The 9,436-nt window shown below is 36.0% G+C and overlaps 1 long non-coding RNA gene across 1 annotated transcript in view; it reads right to left on the reverse strand.

The window, feature by feature from the left end:
* LOC111738761 overlaps positions 1-2,774 on the reverse strand; it is a 14,576-nt gene extending 11,802 nt beyond the window's left edge. The window contains exons 1-2 of the long non-coding RNA XR_002779965.1: positions 2,763-2,774; positions 445-448 (exon numbers count right to left, since the gene is read on the reverse strand). This is a non-coding gene — a long non-coding RNA (uncharacterized LOC111738761). The remainder of the gene's footprint in view (positions 1-444; positions 449-2,762) is intronic.
* Positions 2,775-9,436: the final 6,662 nt, after the last annotated feature.

Raw genomic sequence — 9,436 nt, forward strand, 5'->3', positions numbered from 1 at the left:
GCAGTGATAATTTTTATAAAATCATATACAATAATTTTAGTTTAGTATATTAACTAATGTTTTAACACAAAGAAAAATTAAATAAATGAATTGTAGTTTGAACAAATATTCTTTACCACAAGTTTGTGAATTCCATTAAAGCTAAGAAAAAAAGATTATAAGGGTATCAATGTGTATCAGAAATTCTGAGTTTAATATTTATATGGTACTACTTGAGCTCTTATGTGAAAATAAGAAAGTAAGTTCCTGTATTTTTCTCAACCACTTACTTGACCTTCATTGTTTATATTATTTACATTAATTTTTTTAAGTTGGCAAATATTCTAAAGCATTCTTTTTCTATAACAAATCTCACCGATGTTTAGTTTTACTCTTCCTGCATATAGGTGGATTCAGTACTCATTAGACACCATGGTCCTCTTTAACATTATTTCCATTGAGAACTTTCCTTTAATTTATCTTCTGTTTGGTTGCTTTTTTTTTTTTTTTATTTCTGGAAAAGCTCTTAGGTTTCAGTTATATTCCAGTACTTCTAAAATGTTTCAGTCTGCTCTTTTAGTTTTTTCATTACTTTAGGCAATTTTTATATTATGTCTTTGGACAATTTCCTGTGCATTTGTTGCGTGTGTGTCACATTATGTATACTGATTTCTTTGGCCTGAATCATGTTTTCCTGGATCATGTGTATCAAGTTCTCTCTACTTGATTAAACTCTTAGTCCATGTCTTTACAAGCACTTGATAATCTTCTCCCTTTTTGTATGTCTGTGGCTTGCTTGCTGTTTATAATTTATTTATTGGTTTGCAAGTCATGTTTGGGTTCTGTTTTTCTGGCTCTGGAGTTCCTCTTTTTATTTTATTTGGTTGTTTATCTTAGTTTTGAGCTCTTGTATTATTGAATTTATTTTCTTATTAAGTACTTTTTATATCATGATGTATTTATAGGGAATAATTTTTTATTGAGTTTGATTATTTGTTTTTCTCAAAATAAATTCTTCATCTGGCTTTTGCATGCCATGATTTTCCTTGACTTTTTTTTTTTATAATTTATTTTTCTTTTGAGGTAGAATGTGTGTGTGTGTGTGTGTGTGTGTGTGTATGAAAGGTGCTTTCGCTTAGTTTATGTTAAAAAGAGCAGCTCTGAACATACCTACTATTGGAAATGATCCAAAGGGTGGGTGGTCACAGTTTGCTTTTAACTACCATCTCTGAGAACTGTACCTCCTTGTGAGCTGAGTTTTACAGCTGTGTTATGGGAATTCTAGCCACTTTTCCAGTCTTCTGATGGGATGGGCCAGGAAAGCGGTGAATTTAAGGCCTGAATGCAGCTTACACTGGATGACCTGATGTCTGTTTTCTGTTCTTAGATTTTTCCCTGTATCTAGTTGGAGTTGTACTTAGTCCTGTGGCAGTACAATCTGGAGTTTCAGATCATTTTCACAATTCAGAGTAAAGCTCTGTAAAATGGTGAGCTCTGAAGTTTCTTCCGCATTTGCTGAGAGCCCAAGGCCTTGTCTCTAATAACCTGAGCATCTACTCTTAAAGGTTTTACTACCACTTGTTCTTATGTCTCTACAGGTTATGTGGTGTTGGTGAGATTTGTCAGGGTTTGATTGATTTTCCTTCTTCCCCGAGGACAGCTTCCGAAGTCCTGGTTAGGAGTCCTGCTCTTCCTAGCCAGGACTTCTTTCCTTAGCCCAACACTTTCCAAAGTTCATGAAACAAAGTTAGATTTATTTCTTTGTATGGTTGCTACTGGTAAATTTCAAGGCATTTCACTTCCGTAACCCCTCGCCATTGTTGTGCATTTCAGCAACTTAAGGCAGATGACCAATCTATAACCTGACTTCATTCTTCCCTCTCACCTCAGAGTCTCCATTTTTTATATTTCAGTCATCAATTAGTTTTCTGAACACTCTGAGTAAAGCAGTTACATTTTTACCTATTTCTAGAAACAGAAGTTGCCTGCAGACATTTACCTAAATCTCCAAAGAATCAGTTATTTTCACCTTTATCTGCCCTGATAGAGTTTTTGTTCTCTTGGATCTGCTGCTTCTTTATTTTTGGATTCTAAAGTCTAGTCTTTTAATTTGGAAACAATTACATCAAATATCAGATTTGTATGCACATTGCCTTTTCATAAACACCTGTTTGGTTACCTGATTAATGTAGTTAATACATTAAACGATTTCAATAATCTAGGATGTTATGGGGCCAAGTCCTTAAATATTTATGTGTCTGTTGCATAAGAAGGTTGTTTCTATGGTTAGTACGGATGCCACTTTATTGAATTCAGAATTAAAATTGAGTTATAATTTAGAAGTATATAAAGAGACTATCATCGCCTGCAGTGAGAAGAAAGAGTAAACTTGGGACCAAGTTTACTTGTCAGAGTATCTGAGCTTCAATGAGTTTAAACTTCCAAGTAAAGCACTCTTGCTATATCAACACTGAAGTATTAGTTGGGAAATAATGGGATACTGATAAATGTGATGGGGTGATCTGAGTTGATGTTCATATAAATCTGGAAAGGCATGATTCCCTGAACCCTCTGGTCAGCATAAGTGGTCTTCCTTTTATAAGCTAGAACTCTCTCCTTGCTTGAAAATGAAGCAGAGCCCAAACTCTCCTTCAAGACAACATGTGTCTGCCTTAGGATCTGCCCTTTCCTTCCCTTCTAACTGCTACACCAATAACTGGAGGTAAGTTACAACATAACAGAGCCAAGGATATGCAGAACATGATAATGGAGGGAGGGACTACGTCCCCAGAGTTAAAAGAACTAGCCAGTATGTACTAGCAAGAATTGGGAGACTACACATGGGGCTAGATAGTGCTTGATAAGGTGGCTGGAAAATAAAGTAGAATAAAGGAGAGTTTATCAATTTGAGAATACTCTCTTAGGATCCAGAATTTAACACTTGCAAATATCTGCCTACTAGGATGGCTTCTAGACATATGGAAAAAGCGATGGCTTATATCAGGAGAGAGAAAACTTTTGCTGCTAGAGAGAAATAGTAAATGTTTTAGGCTTTGCAATCCAAATGGTCTCTGTTGCAACTATTCACCTCTGTTGTGGAAAAGTAGCCATAAAACAATACATAAATGAATGAGAGTGGCTGTGTGTGTGTATTCCAATAAAACTTGATTTATAAACACAGGTAAGTCTGAATTTGGTGTATTGTTTGCTGACTTCTAGCATATATTAACTGAGGCTGAAATGCCAGAATTTCCATGGCAGATTATAGAAATGGCATTGTAAAAGATTCATAGAAGGGCTTACAACGGTGTAAATAAATTATGTAAGCCCACCAGAGGAATATATTTAAGGGAAGGCCCAGAGGACACACTATTCATCAAGGCCTTCAGAAATGTCCTGGCGAGAGGGGCACCTGTATCACTTAGTAATTCAGTAATGCCTGCCTCTGCAGGCCAGGGCTCATGGTAGGAACGCCCCGGAAGAACTGATAGTACCATGGATGAGAGTCATACCAAAACAATGAAGGCCAGGTGTTAGCAGTTATGAATCAAGAGTTAGGTATATATAATTATCATAATGAGCAGCACGGTTGGAGAGGCAGCCTGGGGGCCTGAATAACAGAGAGTTATGGAAATGATTAATAGAACATGGCCTTTCTAGTAGTAAAATAAATGGATAACCAACAATTTACTACTAGATCTGTACAAGAAATTCAAGCATGGATAATCAGGAGGCTGAAAGCAGTTGTCTCAATTAAAAGTCATAATCCCTGGCCTTCAAGCAGTTTCATACCCACACTTCATTCACCAAAAGAGAGGCCGGATCCCCTAGAGGATCTGGCAATGTATATGAAATGTGTCCCCAGTTCTTTCCTCAAAGGTACCTATGAACATTTAGTCAGGTAATTATAAAATACGAAAAGGAGAATGCCCAAACATTTTGGGAACTGATAAATGCAGGGTCTAAGTTACCATCATGACAGCCTATTAGAGTGGAGACATAGAGAATCCAGGCAATAAAATGCAGGGGGCTCAAGCCTGGTTCCACAGATCCACTCAGTGGTTAGCGCCCCAGTTTCTGATTGTATAATTGGAATGGACAGGCTTGATATTTGAGATATTCCCCACGTTGACTCCTTGGCCTTTGGGATAAGAGCTACTGTAGTAGGCAAGGTCAAATAAACCATATAACTCTGCCTGCCATCTCCTGACCAAATAGTAAATCAACCACAATATTTCACCTGAGGAGGAATGGCAGTGATTATTAGTACCACCCTTAAAGGCATAAAAAATCCAGTTTGGTGGTTTTCATTATATTTCTATTTTCTTTACCAGTCTGTCCCCTGAAAAAAACCTGGTGGACCCTGGAGGATGTTAGATTACCACAAAGTCAACCAAGCAGTAGCCCCAATTTTAGCTTCTGTGTCAGATGTGATGTTGTTGCCAGGATAGATTAACTCAACCTCTGGTGCAGTTTGTGGTTGTTAATCTGGAAAATGCATTCTTTCCAGTCTGGTCAGAAAAGAGTATCAGAAAGTTTATTTTCACATAGAGCAGATTACAGAATGCTTTTATACTTTTTCTCAAAGATATGTAAACTCTTCTACTCTGGCAAATGTACTCTCCTACTCTCTGCAAACCACACTCAGCCTATCCAGCATTTCTCCATGCCCGTTATTAGCCTCTTCAATCTATTCTCTACTACTTAGCACCTTAATTTCTATTACTTATTAGCACTGTGACCTTCTGTGTGATAGATATACAACTTCTCTAGTCTTCATTTATAAATGAGACTAATAATAATGTTTCAGCATTAGTATGAGTATTAAATGAGATATGTTTTGATTTACAAGTTAGGTGAACATGGAGAAAACTGAGTGACTCAGACTTTGTGAAATGTAATCTGGATCTGTCTTGGTTAGCATGGGCTGCTCTAACAAAATGTCACAAATTGAGTAGCTTATTGGCAACAGAAATCTATTTCTTACAGACCCAAAGGCTAGAAGTCTAAAATTAGAGTGCCAGCATGGGTCCTTTCTGGTTAGAGCCTTCTTCAGGAATGCAGACTGCTGACTTCTTGTTGCATCCTCACATGATGGAGAGGGGCGGGGAGCAAGCTAGCTCTCTGGGCTCTTCCTATGAGGGTGCTAATCCCATTAATGAGTGCTCTACCCTTGTGATCTAATTACCTCCCAAAGGCCCATTTTCAAATACTATCATATTGTGAATAAGATTTCAACACATGAATTTTGGGGGAACACAAACATTCAGTCCATAGCAAGATCTAATCAGGAAAACAGAATGTATTTCAAATAACTACAGCAGTGGAAATTTAATGCAGGGTACTAGTTACATAGGTGATAATAGAGATGAGAACCAAACAAAGAACACTGAAGACCCAGAAATTGACAACAGCAAAAATGTCCATTAGCACTAGGCTTGAAAGACAAAGGAATGAGATAAACTGCTGTTATTAGAGCCCATGGGTTGGTCTGATCTGATGGAAACTGGAACCATGGTGGGCTTGTCTGGTAGGAGCTGAAGCCAAAGAGGAAATGCAGCCTTTTTCAAAAGAACTGACAAAAGCATAAGCTGGAGAGAGAAATACTATGGTGACTCCATTCCCCCTACCCTCCAAAACCTTTCCTCTCACGGCCATAAGTCAGTTGACATTAAGCCAGGGAAACACCACCTGCAGAGGTCAGCGTAGAGCACAGGAAGGATGTAAAGCCAGTAGAGTTTTTATCAATAGGAGGTCATGATATCAGGCCACATCCTTGTGGGTAGGGGTGGGGTTTCCCCATCATTGGACTGTTATTTCCACTTTCAGGTCTTGTGGAATTAGGTTTATCCTGATTTAAAAAGTGAGAAACTGGAAAGGCAAATCAACAATAGAGAATGAACTATTGATACTTGCAAAAACATGAATGAATTTCAGATGCATTATGCTAAGTGAAAGATGTTTGAATATATACTGCATGACTCCATTTATATAACATTTTAGAAAAAGCAAAATAATGGTGATAGAAAGCAGATCAGTGGTTTCCAGAGACCAAGGTAAAAAGGGAGAGAATTAACTGCTAAGGGGTACTAGGAAAATTTTTAAGGGTGATGGTAATATTCTATATCATGATGATGGTGGTGGTTATATAACTCTACAAGTTTCTCAAAACTCATCTAATAGCACATTTAAAATTGGTGAATTATGTTTTATGTTTATTTGTTTCTGGTGGTTATATAACTCTACAAGTTTCTCAAAACTCATCTAATAGCACATTTAAAATTGGTGAATTATGTTTTATGTTTATTTGTTTCTGACTGAAATCAAAACATTATACACATACATTCTTATATGTATTCTTATACATGTATTATTAAAAGGCATTAATTGATTACTCAAATATGAAAACTCCTCCAAATTTATTTAGTATTATTTACTATCATTTTTTTTATTATTACAAACTCTTCAGATAAATTGCCATCATGTGAGAAACTAATTCTCTAACCCATCATTTGATTATGTTAGAGAAAACAAAGCCCAGTTTCTCTAAAATGACACTTAAAATTTGGGCTCTAATAGACACTTATCTGAACAACTGAGTATATTTTTCACTTTTCATCCAGCTTTTCATCATAGAAGTATAGAATATATGGTTTATATGAACTACACATTTAGCATTGACATCAGGTGCATTAATGATTAATTTTCTACATCTAAACAATAAGCAAGTTAGAGGGGAAATGACTCTGTCAAGAACTCTGGATTCCACATGAAAAGCTCATTTTGGGAAATTATTTCCAGAATCAAGAAACTATACAACTCCATGACCTCCCTGGAGGGAAAATTTAAAGTACTCTTGCCTAAAATAGCAAAGTTGGACTTCTAAATTATGGAAAATGACAAACACATTGGAAATCTGGAAGAAACTTCTTGGGAGATTAAAATAAACATCACAAAGCACAGTGCATAGAAGGGAGAGCTGATTAAACTCAATATCAATGTGAAAAAGGTGGGTGGTACAATGAAAAAACTTAATAATGTCATGAACTGACTGGAATTTTTGAAAACATTGCATAATGAAATTTTGGCAAGACTGATGGAGGAGTTGGTTACAGTTTAATGTCATATGGAACTTGCTTTCAAATACCAATGCTATAGATAAGATCCATACATGGGATTAAAGAAAGTCTGTGACTAGAGAAAATCATTGTACCGCTGATGCGGGAGAAGCTCTCACGTTAGAAGGAAAATCCTTGTGTTCCTGAAGCTAAGCTAGGAGGTGCAGACTAGGAGGGGGAGCTGCTTGAAATACCAAAGAGGGAATGGTTATTGTTTCCTGCCTAATTGTCAGTAATGCAACAAAATCAACTTATCTTCTTAGACATATTGAAGGTACACAAAGACTACTGGGGAGGAAGCCTGTTGATATCACACAGACTCTAATCTTGCCTCTGAAGTAAATTCAAAAGAACTTTTCTGTTTCTAGAACTGGAAAATTGGCATGAAGATATATGCTAACCTTACTTTATCTGTTTGGAATTGTTATCTTTCAGGAGTCTTCATGCTTTTCATAACTTATCTCAGTCATAAAGGGCAGAATTAGTAGTTATGTAGCAGATTTTTAGCCATTTAAAATATATTGTTAAATCCTATAATGAATTCAAAGGGTGAAGTTTATGCATTAATAATGCTCAATAATATATTTTTAATTGTACCTGAGTTTCCAAGATTATGAAAATATTTTCCAATTTCACTTTAGGGTCTTAAAACTGTATTTAATCAGGAGAGCTGGGCTTTTGCCAATAGAGTTTCTAGATCTTATAGCACTGGGGTGGGAGGTAGGTAATACAACAGAGAGGTAAAATGTCATTTCTCAAGCTGCATTACAGAAACCTTATAGGCATGAAATTTTATCATCTTGAAATACGTCTTTTGTTAATCAGACTAACTTTAATCTAAGTGCCACAATAATAGAATTTTAAATCAATACCTTAGTCATCACTCACAATAGGTCTTATTGATTAGGGAAACATAGGCTATCTTATTGGAATCTTATTACAAAGCCTTTCTGTCATTAGATTGTGATTTTAAGTGCATTATGTTGTATGTCATCGTATTCTATATAGCCCTGTTTTCTTTGAACACATAGATATTGTAGATAAGAATGTTAGACTGAAAGAACGAATCTTGGGAGGTAGTGAGGAATCTTGGGAGGTAGTGAGGGAAAACCTGTGCTGGGAAGCTGAACAGATGTATGGAATGTGTTCTAATCCCTTAAGGCTCTTCAGATGTCAATTGGCTTATGTTTCTGGACACTATCTGTCAGATCACATTGAGCTATCTGTTTTATATTCTTGGGGATTGATTTCATTAATGAAGAACATGCCAGAACCTGGAGTTATCTGCAATAAAAGAGGACTTCTTCAGGCCTTGTGAGCTGAAAAATGACTGGATGACCATTTCTTCTCAAATGGAAGAAATTAAAGCTGAGGGCAATGGTGTGAAAGCTCGTAACAGCAAGCTGAAAAAACAACTTCAGAACTTGCTGCTGGCAAGTGTTTATAATCAAATGGAACCATTTCAGGGAACGTTAGAAAGAGGAGGAGACCTGGACTGCTGCTGTGAGAACTTGGTGCACAGAGATCTCATCTTACAGCAAGTAAATGCCAAAAATTCTCCCATCTATATGGAGAATGATTTTGGGTTGAGTGAATGCTTAGATTAAAGAAAAAAAAAAAAGCATGCAATACAGAAATAACAAATAGGAGATATGACTAGGAAGTAATGACATTCTATCTGATTTCTGGACTTTATGTTCAAACCTCTTAGTGCTTCATGGGCTAAAGGCAGTCAGACTTTAAATCCAATTATTATATGAAAATTTATTTTCCAAATTATCATTCAGAAACAAGTGGCTCATGCATATTCAAAATGGGAATCATCACTTAAATAGAAACCTAGAGAATTTAGTGTTTGTCTGATGTCTAATTTTATCTTAATCACAAGTTCAGCTATTAACTATTTCTCAGAGTTTCATAATGCTTTAGAATAGGGGCAAGCCTTTTGTTTGAGCAGACACCTTTGGTTGAGTGATCAATGGCCATGTGTGCTGTGAGGGAATCTCCCAGACTCAGAAACACTGAAATTCACAAGAATAAAATTTTGAAATATTTTTCTTTGAATTATAAAATATCACTCTGATAAGATACATTATTTTGTTATTCCTATTAAGGGAAAATGGAATTTCATTGAATCTACAGTAAGATATAAGCAGCTATTTGGCATTGCCATGGGGAAAATTTTTGTTTTAATATAACCTTTTGTGTTTTTGTTTTGTTTTATTTTGTTTCTCATGTAACTTAAGAGCAATACTATGGTCATGTACTCATAAGCCCTATTAACGCTAGCTTACTACTTTTTCTAAAGCTGACATTTTTATCTAAATTGAACGTTTGAC

Source organism: Pteropus vampyrus, unplaced genomic scaffold (assembly GCF_000151845.1).
Source record: "Pteropus vampyrus isolate Shadow unplaced genomic scaffold, Pvam_2.0 Scaffold43, whole genome shotgun sequence".
Lineage (NCBI taxonomy): Eukaryota > Metazoa > Chordata > Mammalia > Chiroptera > Pteropodidae > Pteropus > Pteropus vampyrus.